Below are 17,073 nucleotides of genomic sequence, written 5' to 3'. Positions count from 1 at the left end.
AAAATGACTAATCTTTAAATATGTTTATCATATATATATTATATATATGTATAATATATACATACATACATATATATATATATATATATATATATATATATATATATATATATACATGCATGCTAACTTGCCTGTTTGCTGCTGAGGTGAGAGGTATGGGAAGGGAGGGTGGAAGGAAGGAAATTTTGTACTTAAAAATATCCATGTGCAAGCATATGGATAAAAAAATAAAAATAAAAAATATAGTTATTTCAGAAAAATCTCCAGGGGCTTCCTAGATACACTATATTAACTTCACCCCAGGAAATATGTCCCTACATTTTAAAATATTTGATTCCATCAAATCGAATGAGGACCAATTTAAGTTTAAAATGAATAAATGTCTGTAAGTAGATTAAATTACTTGAAGGGTTAGTGGGTTTTACTTCATTTTTGATCTCCACATACTTTCCAGGGCTGATATTGAGGAAATTTCTCCTCTAATATGTATTGTACTAGATAGATTCTGAGTTACCTTTTAACTCAGAGCATCTGTTTCTCTATAAGTCTCTTGTTTCTGAATTCTGAGAGAAGTTCCTGATAAAATAACTAAACTTAGTATTTATGCTTTATAAGGTGTTTCTTTTCCTCCCTCACCTTTTTTTTTTTTGAGGGAGGAGATTAAAGGCTGAAGAGGAGTTCTTTCAAACAAAGATTTTTATATTTGCACAAATACTCTCCCTATCTGTCTTTCTTTGTTTAATATATATTATTGGTATCAAATCCTAATAAGTCTCCTTTATGATGCATCTATTTTTTTGAGTTGATCAGTTTTTTATTTAATATTTATTCTCATTTTGTACAAATAATTTTTTACATTAATAAAATATTCTTGTTTAAGAGTAAACGAAATACCCCCTCCCCCCATAAATATAGGCTTGCTTAAGCGATAAAGTAAAGGGGAGAGAAAAAAATTAAAATTAAAAAAATAATAGTAATAATTGTAGGTATGGCCAGGTGGCGCAATGGATGGAGCACCAGCCCTGGAGCCACGAGCACCCGAGACCACATCCGGCCCCATACACCCAACAATCACCTAGCCATGTGACATGTAAGCCACCTGAACCCCACTACCCTGCAAAAACCAAAAAAAAAAAAAAAAAGGAAAAAAGACCCAAAATAAAATAAAATAGTAATAATAGTAGGGGAGGCTAGGTGGCAGACAGAGCATTGTCCCTTGAGCCAGGAGCACCTGGGTCCAAAACCGGCCTCAGACACCCAACAATCACCCTGCTATGCAGCCCCAGGCAGGCCACCCAGCCCCATTTTCCTTGCAACCCCCCCAAAATAATAATAATAAATGTGCTTGAGTCTTTGTTCCAACACCAACAACTCTGTCACGGGTGGATCACATTCTTTATGATAAGTCCATGGCAAAAGTTCCATATTTTTCCACTGTTGCCATTGCTGATTGCAACTCCCTCCTTTTTTATTTCTCCACTACCACGTACTATATTTTCTCTCTCCTTTCACTCTGACTCTGCTGTAGGGTCAGTGAGTGGTGCAGCAGACAGATCCCTGGTCCTGGGGCCAAGAGGCCCTGAGCCCCCCTACCACCCCTTAGGCCCAGCATCCACCTGGCCCTATGTTCCAGGACAGGCCATCCAATCCCAGCCCCTTGCAAGAAGTAAAAAAGAAAATGTGTTATATCTGAACACTCTACCCCCATGGTCCATCCTCTCCTCCATTACTCACATTACCCCCCTTCCCCCTGCCCCCCTCCTTCTTACTCCAGATGTCTATACTCCATTGAGTATATATGCTGTTTCCTCTCCTAGCCACCTCTGATGAGAGCAAAGTTTCCCTCATTTCCCCTTGCCTTCCCCTCTTCCATATCATTGCAATAGCTCATTGTAATTATATGAAATATCTTGGCCTATTCTCCCTCTCCTTTTTCTTTCTCCCATTACATTTCCCTTTTTTTCTATTGACTCCATTTTTACATATGATGCATCTATTAACTAAGATTTTAGTGAGCCTTTACTGTACTAATAAAACCTTTACCTCTTTGAGTCTATAATTCTTGAAACCAGGGCATGTATCTGCTGAAATTTAATTTTTCTGTGTCTATGTTAACTGTTGAATTTACTAAATACAGATGCATTCCATGAAAAAACTACAGGCTCAAGTGAGTATGAGAACATGGTGTGCTTATATGTGTGGACATAATACATATGGTGTTACTTTGATTATGAACTCAGAAATAAGGCCCCTAATAAGGACTTAGATTCTATCAATTTCATACTGTTATAATTTTTCCCTCTTGAGAACTATACAAAAACCATCGGAGTCCATATGTAAGGAAAAGAACACGAATATCCTAAAATGGTAATTTAAAACATTTTTAGATAAATATCTTGTTTGAATTTTTTCAAAAGGGATTATCTTCTGAGCCTCTATGCCAGGATGATTGTATCTGTAAGAAATACTTTGGCATTTACAATGCCAAAATAAACTTAGTTTTTGGAATTTGTACATCATTCTTCAAGCATAGGATTAACAAAATTGTTTTAAAACTTTTCAGCTGCTATATGTCAGGATTTTCCTTTAAATAATTAGAGGAAAAAGGCTCAAGGTATCATAATTTTTAAGAGAGGAGTAAAATACTTTATTTATAGATCAGTTGCTTTAGTCTGTTTTAAATTAATTTAATGCTATCTTTTTGATGGCTGTTTGTGGAAGCATGTTGGTGGTCTGGTTCCAGTTTCATAGAAACAGGTATAAATGCCTTAAGTGCAGGAGACGGAACTTCTTGATTCAATTCAAGCTCTCCCTTGAATCTCCCTTGGGAGACATGATGCCTTAGGAGACAGAGAACAAGATTTAAAACAGATGACCTGGTTTCAAATTTACTTCTTTTAATGATTCTGGAAATACACATCGAGTTTCTTGGCCAAATATTAAGTCTTTAAATTACAGAAAAATTACTAATTTTGAACAGGGGAGTCAATTTCTATCATAGAATTAATCTACACTGATGAGATAAGAGATCCAGATGGGAGTGGAGAGGGGAGAGATAAGTTATCCTTGCCACATTAATCAAATTTAATCAGAGGTAGCAACTTCTATTAATAATTTCTCTTCGACTCCCCAAAATAATTTTAATTTTATCAGTTTTTAAATATAACTATGACTCAGACTTGTCACTTTCCCAAGGTCTCAACTAATCTGTGGAATTGTTTGGAGTTCGTTTAGTACATGTCAAGAGTTTTAGTTATATTTTAGTTTCTCTATAAAGTTAGTCTCACTCCTCATTCTAATCTGGCCTTATACCCTGATAATTGAACTTTTAACTAGATGCTTGTGATCACAAGGATAATGATACTTTTTTGAAGTAAATCCAACTAACTGGGCGGGGGGGTCTTCTTTTCCTCCTAGGCAGCTAGGTGATATAGTGGATAGAGAGTTAGTCCTAGGGTGAGGAAGATCTGATTTCAGATTCAGTCTCAAATACTTACTAACTTTGTGAACCCAGGCAAGCAACAACTCTGAGCTCTTCACCTATAAAATGAACTGGAGAAATAAATAACAAACAATTCTAGTATCTTTGACTAGAAAACAAAAATGGGGTCAGAAAGAGTCAGACATGTCTGAAATGACCAAACAAAAAATCCCATTCCTGAATACCTGAGTTTTTCCTGTGACACTTTATTCACTTCAGCTTTTGCAACATGGAACTATGACCAAATAGCAATAAAACTGATCATACCTTTTGACACAACAATACCAAAATTACAACCATATCCAGAAGAAATCTTAAAAATTGGGAAAAGTCCCACTTGTTCCAAAATATTCATAGCACCTCTTTTTGTGGTGGCAAATAATTAGAAATTGAGAGGGTGCCCTTCAATTGAGAAATGACTGAACAAATTATAGCATATGAATGTTATGGTATACTATTGTTGTATAAGAAATCATGAAAGATCAGACTCTAGAGAAGCATGGAAATAATTACAGGAAGTGATGCTGAGTAAAGGGAGCAGAACCAAAAGAACATTGTACATATTAATTACAACACTGTGAGCTAATGAACTTTGATGAATGCAGCTATGGACAATGCCATCCACATCCACAAAACAATACAAAACAAAAAAACTACAGAATCTGAATGAACACTATGTTAACATGTAAAATTTCTTTTATATTTTTCTTCCTATTACAAAGTTTTCTTTCTTTTCTCTTAGTCCTAATTCCTTATACAGAAAATGACATATATGTAAAACATGTTAAACACTAATGTACATGTGCAATATTCACTAAAATGTTTCCCATTGAGGGGAGGGTGGGGAAGGGGATTGGAAGAAAATTTTGTAACCTGTAAATTTACATGTGGATGAATGTTGAAAAACTTTTGTGACACTTAATTAGAAAATAAAATTGAACACTTATCTAAATCTAACTTAGCAACTTAAGATTTATCTTTTAAATTTCTAATTACCCTGTGTTCTTGCTACTTCTGCCAGGATTATCTACATCTTTCTTCCTCTTCTTCTGGAAACACACATCAAAAAAAAAATAAATGTTTATATTTCCATCTTGCTAGAGCATTTAGTTTTTGTGAACAGTTAGATACCCATTAATAAACCATTAATTTATATCTTTCTGATACTCAACTATAATCAAAGCCATGAAGGTGCCAGGATTTCCTTCTTGTACCCACAGCTAGACCCTTCACAGTTTACATTTCCTGAAGTAGCATCTAAATTCCAGACTCAGAAGACCTCATATAGCATGTTCTACCAATAACATTTTTTCCTGTCCTGATACCCAAGGATAAAGGGGTTAGTGATCAGTGAGCATGGATGGGTCCCAAGCCAACCTGTTGTAATCAATCTATGCACATTGAATTGTCTATCTAGAAGACTCATCATGATAGCTTAGGGTGAGGTTACTAAGTGCCAGTAAGAAAAAAAAAACAGGGGAAAAAATAAAGGGAGAGAGGGAAGTTGGGAGGAGAAAGTAAAGGAGAAAAGAATTTAAATTATATCCATATATAATTTTATAGATTTAAGCAAGATAAAGGCATTTGGAGGTAAAAGTTGTGTAGAGCATATTTTTTTCTCCAGATTGAGAGTCTGAAATAATTAAGAAATATTTAAGAAAGTTCAGAAAGATAAATCCTACAGATCTTTAAGTCTTAAGTTAAATTTTAAAGGAAAATCCAGGGAGAACAAGTTATCTCTACTCAAGAATTGACATTTATGAATAAGAGACATTGACCTTGTTCATTGCTATGGAAAGTAGAACTAAGAAATGGGAGTCAAATTTCCAAAAATTCGTACTGAATGAATGTAAAGCAAAAGTAAAATAAAAAATAAAATGCAACACAAAAAATAAGAGGTTTCTGAAGAAAAAAGTCTTGCTCTTTTTTCCTACTCATTGAAAATTTTCAAATAAAAACTGTCATCATTGTCTCTATATGTGTATAGTATAACATTACAAGTTATGACTTTTAATCATCTACTAGAATTTTATAAAAAATACTTCACTATGGAAAAGAGCAATATTTAAATTTTCAACCACTGTGCTAATAAGGAGCAATCTAATTTTTTACCAGACTGGAAGGTGAGTACAAGGGTGGTGGTAGTTTTCCAAATTTAAGTAGAGAACGAGAAAAAGTGAGAAACAGGGAGAGAGGAGGGGGTAAGAGAGGGAAAGAGAGAGACAAATATATAGAGAGAAGATGAGGAAGGGAATAGAAAGAAGGAGGAAGGGGAGAATATTAGATTAGCTAGCAATGGATATTTTTGTTTTTAGTTTATGTCAGTAATTCATGAAATTATTAATTGAGATATGAAGGCATTATATATAGTTTCATCTGGTTATTTTGAATATGTTTGTGTATATATATATATATATATATATATATATATATATATACCACATTTATATTTATTTGTATATCTAAAGAGGCATAAAACAAATTACTGAGTGCTAAAACATTTTTTGTCCGTGAGAAAGCTTTATAATTGATTGTTTAACTAGAATTGGGGAAGTTCCAAAAAAATCTTAGGTAGCCTCTAACATTTTCTTCATTGCCTGGCTTTTCGGTTGGACTCAGTTGTTGTTAGTGACCACAAGTTCTGTCCAGTAAGAGTGAATGCAGTAAGAAGAGAGACTGAATTCTGAATCCTGAATTCTGAGTCCTTTGAAGGACTCAGGTCTTGTTTCTTTTCCTCTGTGTTTGTTCTTTTCTGTACTAGGCAGAGGGATTAGACCCCCTACTTTGTTTATCTGGAAAAATTAAGTAAGTAGGCAATCTAGAAGCAGTAGTTCTTGGAGGTAAATATCTATTATAGGCAAAATTTTTATGATTCAGAAATATATCTCAGGGAGAGTGGCAGGAGATGGAAATGGAAAATGAGGGAAAAAATCTAAAGATTTTGACTTGCGGAGGATGGATCATGAATAGACTATTCTCCTAATTTCTAGACTTCTCTATATATCTTATCCAGCCTGCCTAACTGAATAAAAAAATTATATCTGAGGAAACTTGGGTATATTTCAAAAGTTGGGCAGTAGCCTCTTGGAAACGAGATATAAAGAAGCTAACCACAATCACTTTATTATCACATAATTTTTTAAAAATTAGAATGACTATTTTAACTTGTAAGAATTCAAAATACTAGTAAATAAAGACTACCAGCACCTAATAAACAGTGAATGTATTAAATAGGTAGAAAAGCACATTTTTTTTCCATAAAAGGGGTACTAACACTTGATTTAAAAGCAGACTTCAACTGTACAAATTTGTAAATAATATTATTTAAGGAGTAATAAATTATTTTTTGAAATGTTAATTAGCTCAATTGCAGAAGAAAGTCAATCTCAATGAAATGGGAAAATCATCATGTAAAAACAAAACTTAAAGATTCAAATAGCAAAATATTTAAATAAATCTCTTATCTAAACAATAAAGATATTGAATAGTAAAATAATGAAATAATAAAATGATATGGGTGATGCCATTCAATTTGCAATTAATTTGTTTTTAATTGAAACAGAGTTGCACTAAAACATCAGTCTTACTCTCTTTTCCAGCATCATCAAAGTCTACTGGAAAGACAAATATCAACACTACTTAGATGTGATATAAGAACTTGGTAACTTCAATGAATGACCAAGCTTTAAATGATTTTATAGTCAGTCTATCCTCTAAGGTTGAGATAAAACAATGGTTCTATTCATTATTACTTTTGAAAATTTTGGTTTAATAACTAAGACCTAGAAAACAGATGTTCTCCAACTTCAAGTACTACATCATCCATATGTAGAACAACTGGTTACAGCAAATGAAGAAATTTTGAATGTTGTGGCTAAATTCACTTTCCTTGGCATTTTATTTTCCAGGGATATACACAAAGCAGATGAACTTGTTGCACACATTTCTAGACTGAGCTGAGCATGTGAGAGGCTCAGAAAAAAATGTTCAGGAGACAAGAATTATTAGTCTGCTTACCAAGCAGAAGGTATAAAGAATCATTGCACTGACCTTATTGTTTTATGCCTGTGAAACCTGAGCAGTCTACCAGTGTCATACCAGAAAAATAAACTTTTTCCACTTGCATTGTTTCAGGAAGATCACCTGGAAAAATAAGGTGACCCACTGCATCACTATAGTGATGTGTACCTCTTTGTAAAGGACATTGTCAAGGTAAGTGAACTTGTCCACAGTAATCAAAACTTCTCCAGCTGAATTGTCAAATATTCAAATTCAACTGCAGAGAGCACAGTTTTGATGGGTTAGTAACATTCAAATGCCCAACATTGATTAATCTAAAAAACTAATTTGCTAAAAGTTTTTTGGTTTGGAGGAAGGGGTTTGTCTAAAAGGGTAAGATGTCTTGCCTAAAAGTTCCCTAAAAGAGAACATACACAAGGCAATTATTCATATGGAGACCAGAAGAAATAACACAAAAACATATTCACTGTCTCTCTGAAGAATTTTGGAATCAGTTATTATTTGGTAGACACTGGCATAGGATTGTCCTGCTTGGGCAGCTTACAAAAAGAAAGGTGCCATTCACTATGAACAAAGAATTTCCATAGATCTTAAGAATTCACAAGATGCATAAAATCTCCCTCCCAAATGATCATATAAACTATTTGACCCTGACTCTGTTAGTCTTTTGAGTTTTTAGTGTTATGATCATGTACAATTGGACACACTCTATGTACACTGACCTTGATGCTATGATGCCATTTTTGTGGTGCTTTCTCTTATTTTTCTTTTAGTCATTTTCTTTTAAAATTGATTGCTTAATTACATGATAATTGTCTGGGAGGGAGAAATAAAAAATGTAGGGCAAAACATAAGTGATATAAAATAAATGAAATTTTATAAATGCATATGAAATATTAGCAAAACATATAGCAATATATGAAAGTGTATGTTCATATGTGTATATATATATGTGTATTTACTATGAATAATTTGAATTTTCTAGGAATTCAAGGATAATTTATCCAAAAAATCAAACATGATGATATAAGTAAAAGGAAAAAGTCTTTGAGAAAATACAGCATGAATTTATCTTTTAAAGTCTTCACAAAAAAAGAAGAAAAAAGTCTTCACAGGAGGCACTGAAGATTATGCAAATACCATATTTTAGTGATGTAACTTATAACAAGATAAATTCACAAAATAAATATTTCAATATTGCAATTACAAAATTTAACAGGAAAAAATATAAATGAATTGCCAATTAAAGTAATTGCAAAATGCACAAAATATACTAATGTCAATAAGTAGAGCACACTATGAATCAAATTTAGTATATGCTCTTCAAATTATAGTCTTAAAATAACCTTAAACCCTGAACTTTTAATTGAATTGTCCAGAATCAGCACAGTCTATGTCAAGAGTTACTACTCAATCCTGTATGTCCTGATTAAAAGGTCAGCTCTTTGACTGGCACAATCTCACAATCAATGGAGAATTTGACTCAGAACCAAGAAACAATAATGATCAAATATTTTTCAATTACACTAAATGTAATAAATATATGTCATTGACTCTTGTTAAAATATTTTATTTATTCATTTGTTTCCAATTACAGGCAAAGATAATTTTCAACATTCATCCATTTTCAAGTTTTTGAGTTTCAGATTTATCTACCGTCTTCCTTTCCTTCTCACCTTCCCCTTGGAAGCAAACAATTTGATAGAGGATGTACATGTATAATCATTTTTTTCCTTTTCATTTTTTCCCCCAAGGTAATGGGGTCAAGTGACTTACTCAAGATCACACAGCTAAGTAAGTATTAAGTGTCAGAGGTTGGACTTGAACTTAGGTTCTCCTGAATCTCCTGAACACTGCTTTATCCAATGTGCCACCTAACTACCCCATGAACAGTTGATTTTATTATATTTCCATATTAGTTATGTTATGCTAGAAGAACTATAACTAAGGAGAAAATACAATAAGAATGAAAAAGATAAATGAAGTTTTAAAAAGCGAACATAATATGCTTTGCTCAGCATTCAGAATTCATATTTTCTTCCCTGAACACAGATGGAAATTTCCTTAACATGTCTTGCCCTTCAAAATTTTTCTTGATGGGTTTGTTATGTTCAATGTCCTTCTGTATCCAAGAAGAGCAAAATGACAACACTGTGTCTGAGACAAATTACAGTGTGTCCCACTGTGGCTGATCAGAGTATACAAGTTCAGAATGCAGGTTCAGCACAAATAGTGCATGTGAACACCTGGAGTGCTTACCCTAAAATTACCATTCCTTTGAACGGCTTCAATTTTTGCTTTCTTTATAGATTGTAGCACTCTCTCTGATGAAGGCATGTCATACTGGGCAGTCTTGTGTCAGTGTCTCCCATGTTATATAACCAATTATGAAGTTCTGATGAGAGACTTTCAGAGCCTTTAGGTTTCTCTTCTCCTTATCCCCTTGTGATGGTTTGCCCTGTGTAAACTCTCTATAAAATAGTCTTTTTGACAAATATACTTCTGGCATTTTAAAAACATGATCAGCCTAACATAGTTGCATGCGCTGTAGTAACGTTTCATTGTTTAAATTTTAGTTCAAGAAAGAACTCCAGTGTCTGGTATCTTCTCCTCTTAGGTGATCTTCAGAATCTTCCTAACTTAACGTGGCAGTGGTAGACTGTTGGAGTTTACAGGAATACAACAATGAGATCAGCACAACTCTATAGATCTTCAATTTGGCAGTTAGTTAAGTACCTCTTATCTGCCATACTTTTCTTTCAGATTCTCCCAAATACTGAGCTAGCTCTAGCAATGCAAGTGTCAACCTCATTATCAATGTATATCACTTTGGAAAGGACATTGTCAAGGTAAGTGAACTTTTCCACAGTACTCAAAACTTCTCCATTTTCTGTAATCGAGGGTTCCAAATATAGATGGTATGGTTCTGGCTAATAACACCTGTGCTTCCTTAGTGATAATTGTTAGACCACAATTAGTACAAGTAGCAGAGAATACATCCATACTTTGTGGCATCTTATTTTCAGAGGCTGCATTGAGTTCACAATCATCTGCAAACAGAAGATCATGCACCACACCCTCCAATTTAGTCTTGGTTTGTAGCCTTTTTGAGTTGAAGAATTTTTCATTAATGTGGTGTTTGACCTTGATGTTTTGTTCCTTTTCATTGAAGACACTTGATAGTGTGTCTTAAAACTTCATGTTAAAAAGCTTGGTAGCTAGGACATAGCCTTGTTGTACACCATTGTGATTAGGAAATCTTGAGAGCATCATCCATTATCTAGAACCTGGACATGCATGCCATCATAGGACTGATGTACAATACTGATGAACTGTTGATAGAAACTCACTATAAGTGGTCATCTCACAAGAGTACTGTTAATGTGTATAATGTTCTCCTTCTGCTCATTATTTCTTATAGAAGAATAGTACTCCATAACATTTAAATGCCATTCCATATAATAGTGAAGACAGCTAGGTGGTACAGTGATAGAGCTCTGCCCTCAAAGTTAGGCAGACCAGCGTTCTAATTTCTCAGGCACTTGACACTTACTAGCTTTGTGACCTTGGGCAAGTCATTTAACTCGGACTACCTTACATCCAGTACCATCTCCAATCATCCTGATTCATATCTGGCCACTGGACCCAGATGATTCTGTAGGAGAAAGTGAGGCTGGTGACTTAACACAGCATTCCCTTACTCAAACCCAATCTATGAACTTGTCATGGTTTCACCCCTCCGTTGTCATGGTGTTCATTGAGAATTAACAAAAAACACCATCATCATACCATAGCTTGTCAAGCCGTTTGATGGACATTGTAAGGAGTATGTTAGAAAATTTCACAAATACATTCATTAGTTAGCCGTAGCTTTACAATATCTTTCTCCTTCCATATTACTTTTAATTAGATCATTTTTGCTTTGCTTTATCTGAAATCAGATTGCTGCACCTGCTTTTTTTTAACTTTACCTGAAAGTTAATATATTCTGCTCTAGCCTTTTCCCTATGTATATCTCTCTGCTTCAAGTCTGTTTCTTGTAAACAACATATTTTGTTTCTTTCAAACAACAAAAACAAAAACCCTGTAGATTCTGCTTTTTATTCCACTGTGCTTTCTATGTCAATTTTATGGGAAAGTTCATTCCATTCTCATTCATAGTTAAGATTTCTAATTCTATATTTCCTTCCATTTTTTCCTCTCCCTCTTGTACTTTTCTCTCTCCTTTCTCCTTATACCTTCTCACAAATGTTCTGCTTCTAACTTTTATATCTCTAATTCTGCCCTCCTTTTCGCCACCCCTCTTCCCTTTTCTTCTCCCTTTCGCATTTACTTTACTTTTTCTTTAACTTTACTTCTACCTTTACTTTACCTTTTATCAGTCTCACTTTTTCCTTTCCCTCCCCCCCTCTACTGCCCTATAAAATAGGATAAATTCCTTAACACATTTGGAAATGTATGCTATTCCCTCTTTGAGTCATATCTGTAGAGAGTAAGCTTAATTCAGTCCTCAAACCCTTCTGTCTTTCATTTTACTATACTATGTCTTTTATACCTCATAATTTAAATTTCATTTATCCTCTGATTTCTACTTCTCCTGGTATAATCCACTTTTTGACATCTTAATTATTGTATGCCTGTCTTGCACCAAAACCCTATGTCAGAGTCCACTTCTTTTATCTGTATGGACAGAAGAACCATAAGCATCATTGCATCATAATCAATTTAAACCCATACTACTTTTGCAAGAACAATTCCTTCAACTGTGCCAATATAAATACAACCCTAAAGAGCTAAGAATTTTATATCATAGCAAATTTAAAACCACATTCACTTTTCAAGTCCTCCCTTCCACTGATCCAATAGAAACACAACCCGTAAGAGCTAAAAGTGTGATCATAGTACAATCAAATTATGCCTACACTATCTAAATATGTTCCTTTCAATTATTGTAAGAGATATAAAGTTCTCAAAAATTACAAGTATTATCTTCCTCTATTGAGAAGCTGACAGTTTAGTCTTATTAATTAATATTTCTTCCCCTTCTACTACTTTTTATGCATATTTTGAGTTCTATATATATGAAGGTAAACATTTCTGTTCAGTTTAGATATTTTTATTGGATAAGTTTGAAAATCCTCTATTTGTTTTAAACCCATCTTTTCCCCCCAAAAGAATATGCTTAATTTTGCAGGATAGTTGATTCTAGTTTGTGGTTCAAGTTCCACTGGCATCTAAATCATCATATTACTGTGATCCTTTAATGTTAAAACTGCTAAGTTCTGTGGAATTCTGACTATGGCTCCCTGGTTTTTAAATTGTTTGTTTTTTGGCTGCTTGCAGTATTTCTCCTTTAGCTGAGAATTCTTAAATTTGACTTCAATATTCCTTGGAATTTTTTTAAATTTTATGATCTCTTTCTGTGGATGATTGATGGATTCTTTAAGGGATTCTTTTATCTTTGAGTTCTAGATTATTAGGGCAATTTCCATGATAATTTCCAGCATGATATTGTCCAGCCTCTTTGTCTGATTGTGGTTTTTTGATAGACAAATAATTCATAAATTATCTCTCCTTGATCTATTTTCCAGGTCAGTCATTTTTCCTAAAAGGTACTTTACAATCTTTTCTATTTTTCAACCTTTTGATTTTGTTTGATGACATCTTGGTGTTTCACAGTAATTCATTGTCATATGTCCAATTCTAGTTTTAAAGATTTAATTTTCTATATATTAGCTTTTCCATTTCTTTTTCCAATTATTTTGCAGCTTGTCAATTTTACTTTTAAAATTGCTTTCTTCTGTCAATTTTACAAAATTCTCCTATGTGACACATTTCTTTTCTCCATTTTCTTCTTCTTTCTTCTTTGATTTTTAAAATTATTTTTGAACTTTTCCAAGAGTTCTCTTTGAAATTGCTAGCTATTCAACAGATGTTGAGAGGATTCTCCTACTTCTTTTTTTTTGTTTTTTTTTACAAGGCAATGGGGTTAAGTGACTTGCCCAAGGTCACACAACTAGGCAATTATTAAATGTCTGAGGCCAGATTTTAACTCAGGTACTCCTGACTCCAGGACTGGTGCTCTATCCACTGTGCCACCTAGAGACACCCCATGAGAATTCTCTAAAGTTTCTTTCCTCTTATGAGATGGTATTTTTATTGTTCCTATCTGAATACTAACTGTGAATTGGTTAGTATTTCCTTTTGGATGTTTTTAGCTATTTGTCAAGTGAACTCTGTTCCAGTGGCATAGGTTTATACTCCAAGGTTTTGGTTTGTTTGTTTGTTTGTTTGTTTTGTTTTTGCTTTTTTTCTGGGGTCCAGGATTTTCCACTCTGGCATTTTCGTGTTTCCAGTTTGTGCCCTTTGCAAGGGTATCCCAATGCTTCATCAGCTTCCCAGAGTTCAAAACCTGGCTCTCAGATGGCTTGCCATTCTTTCTTCAGTTCATTTAAAAGATGAAGCAAATAGGATTAAATGACTTGCACAGGGTCATGCAGCTATTATGTGAGTGAGACTAGACTTGAATTCAGGAAGAGAAGTTTGTCTGATTTCAGGCCTAGTACTCCATCCATTGTACCACCAAGCTGCCATTCTTGTTTACATTTGATAATTCTCAAAATGTAGTGGCAAATTCCATAAAGACTTACCCTTTATTCTGAAAACATTTATATATTATTCCTATACTTTTATACACTCATAGAGAGTTGGTTTCACCCAGATTATACGATTATACTCCATCTCTGCCATTTCCAGCAATGGCTTTACTTCCTCTCATATAACACTATATATATACCCTTCCGAAGAAGTGAAGAAGTTTTACTTGCTCTCTAATGCCACATTCAGATAATCTTTCTTTATTTGAATTATTTTTATGACTTTTTCTCTTTTGAAGTTCACTTAATAAAAATTGCTTCCCCTACAAAGATCTTGATGGTAGTATGTGAACAGTGACATTATTGTTCCTCTTTTCTCAGTTTTATCACTTAGTTTACTCTTCTCTCCTCCTCAAATCTGCCCCTTATATTACAGAATTTCAAGTCACTCCACAACTCCTTCAACATTAACAAGCAGTTATTATAATCCAAGTATATATCAAGAACTGTGGTAAGCCTAAAGCCTTTATCTTCCCATTTTAAGTATTTCCTCAAATACCATGACCCAGTCATCCTCTCCACTTCAGCACATCCTTTTGAAACTCTGCATCTCATTAGGCACAATTCTTTTCACTTTTTCAATCAAAAACCCTAGTATTATCTGACCATAGCATACAGGCCTTGTTTGCTATGCCTCAGCCCTACTAAATCAATTCTTCATCATTATTTAATTTCTCTATCTATTGATTCTCCTCTGACTTTTGTTATCCTTTCTTATTTATTTAGAATTCCAGATTCCCTCCTATGAAAACTGTTTCTTCTTTTTTGTTTATCTTTTATAAATTAAGCTTCCCCCCCACTCCCTTATCCAAAAGTCAAGTGCTAGCCTGATGAAGATTTTTCATAGATCTCCAGATTTGAAACTTATCCACTCCTTGCATTTCACACAGCTCTAGAGTGGAGTCACTTCACTTTTTCTATGCTAATTCCATTTATTGGATTCAAGTTGGCAAAGCACTACTGCCTTTTCTATGTCATAGAGATTCTAAGATGTAACTAACACCATAAGTGATTGATAAAATTTCACATTAAATTAACTCATTTAATACAATTCATTCGAAATTTTTTCTGACAGTAGTATTCAACAAATCTTGGGCTCTGTGTAGAGAATATTCAAATTGTTTCTAAATGTACTCATTTCTTATTCCTTAGATATATTGTTCTATTAAATGAAATATAAGAAAAATAATGTCTTTTTTGGTCTAAAAACATTTGTTTACTACTAAGGTCTTCTCTCTGACTGTATCTGTCTCTTCCTCTCTGTGACTCTATGTGTCTCTATCTCTTCAATTCACTATCTCTCTTTCTCTCTGTCTCCTCTCTTTGTCTCTCTGTTTGTCTCTCTCTGCCTCTGTCTTTCTATCTGTCTATCTCTGTCTGTCTCTGTCTCTCTTCTGGTGTCTCTAGCAGCCTCTCTGTCTTTGTGTCTCTCTGTCTCTGTCTCTCTCTGAGTTTCTCCTCCGACAATGTCTCTGCTCTCTGTCTGCCTATCTGCCACTGTTGCTGTTTCTCTGTCTTTATCTCTCTGTCTCTATGACTGTCTCTTTGTGATTCTTTTTCTGTGTCTCTGACTTTTTATGTCTCTGTCTGTTTCTCTCTGATTGTCTCCTCTCTCTCTGTCTGTCTCTGTATCTCCATACCTCTCTGATATTTTTTCTATATATCTCTCTGACTCATTATTTCTTTTGCTTCACTGTTTCTGTCTCTGTGTCTCTTTCTGTCTCTGTCTCTCCTCTCTCTGTTCCTTAAATAAATGGATAGATTGTATTTGCTTTGTCTTTGTCTTTGTAAGTCTTTGGCTTTGTGAGTAATCTTCAGTTTCCATTGCCAGTTCTCTCCCTTTGATGTCACCACTTACAGCCCTGGTATGTTAATAGACAGTATGACCTGAGAAAATATTTTTAAGGACTAAAAAGACTTTGCTTTAAAAATGAATATAAATTATATATATGACTTTCTAAAAACAAAAATGATGAAATATTTTATTATTTATTTTTCTGAATGAGACAAGCAAAGTGGAGGTCATTTGAATAAATCATTTTTTGCTTCATATCCTAGATGAGAAAAGTGATCATAGGTGGAGAGAACTTTGCAAAATTTTTATGAAATTTTACAGCTCCTAAGGCAAGAAGTGGAGAAATCCTGGAAACAAGTTTATTGGAAGAATTTTTGTCTTGGGACAGCAGTAGGAAAGCTTTTGGTGTCAAGGCTTTTGAAGCACTCTTTTGGAAGTTAGGAAGCAAATTTTATAGCTGACAAAAAAGTAAGATGTTTCAGAACCACTTAGATCCAATAAAGATTTTCAGAACTATAAGAAGCATATGTTCTGTGCAAGACATTCTGAGAGGCCTTTATAAACAAAGATCAGCACATATTTTATGCAATAGAACAATGAAACATTTGGTAAGCACATATTGATGTCAAATGCTACATTAACTCTTAGGGATATGACAAAACATACAACTCACTATGTCATCAAAAGTGTGTAGTCTAAGATAATTAAAAATAAAAAAAAGATCAATATTTTAGAGGCTGGGACATTAATGCATTGCTGTGAATTTGTGAACTGATCCAACCATTCTGGAGAACATTAAGAACCATTCCCAAAGAACAATAAAACTGCTCATATCCATCTAAAAGAATTTTTTTAAAAATGGGAAAAGTTGCAAATGATCAAAAATATTTATAGTAACTCTATTTGTAGTGTCAAAGAATTGGAATTGTAGGGGCTGCCTATCAATTGGGGAAATGGCTGAACAAGTTGTGTTATGTGAATGTTATGGAGCGTTATTACTCTATAAGAATCTAAGAATAGACTTCCATTCAAAATGTCAGAGAGAATAAAAGTACTAAGTTCTCCTGGTTTCCCCTCACAAATAAGCTGAAAGAAACCTCTTAACAGAAATTTGATCTACA

This window comes from Macrotis lagotis, chromosome 1, assembly GCF_037893015.1.
Source record: "Macrotis lagotis isolate mMagLag1 chromosome 1, bilby.v1.9.chrom.fasta, whole genome shotgun sequence".
Classification (NCBI taxonomy): domain Eukaryota; kingdom Metazoa; phylum Chordata; class Mammalia; order Peramelemorphia; family Peramelidae; genus Macrotis; species Macrotis lagotis.
This window is presented reverse-complemented; position numbering follows the sequence as displayed.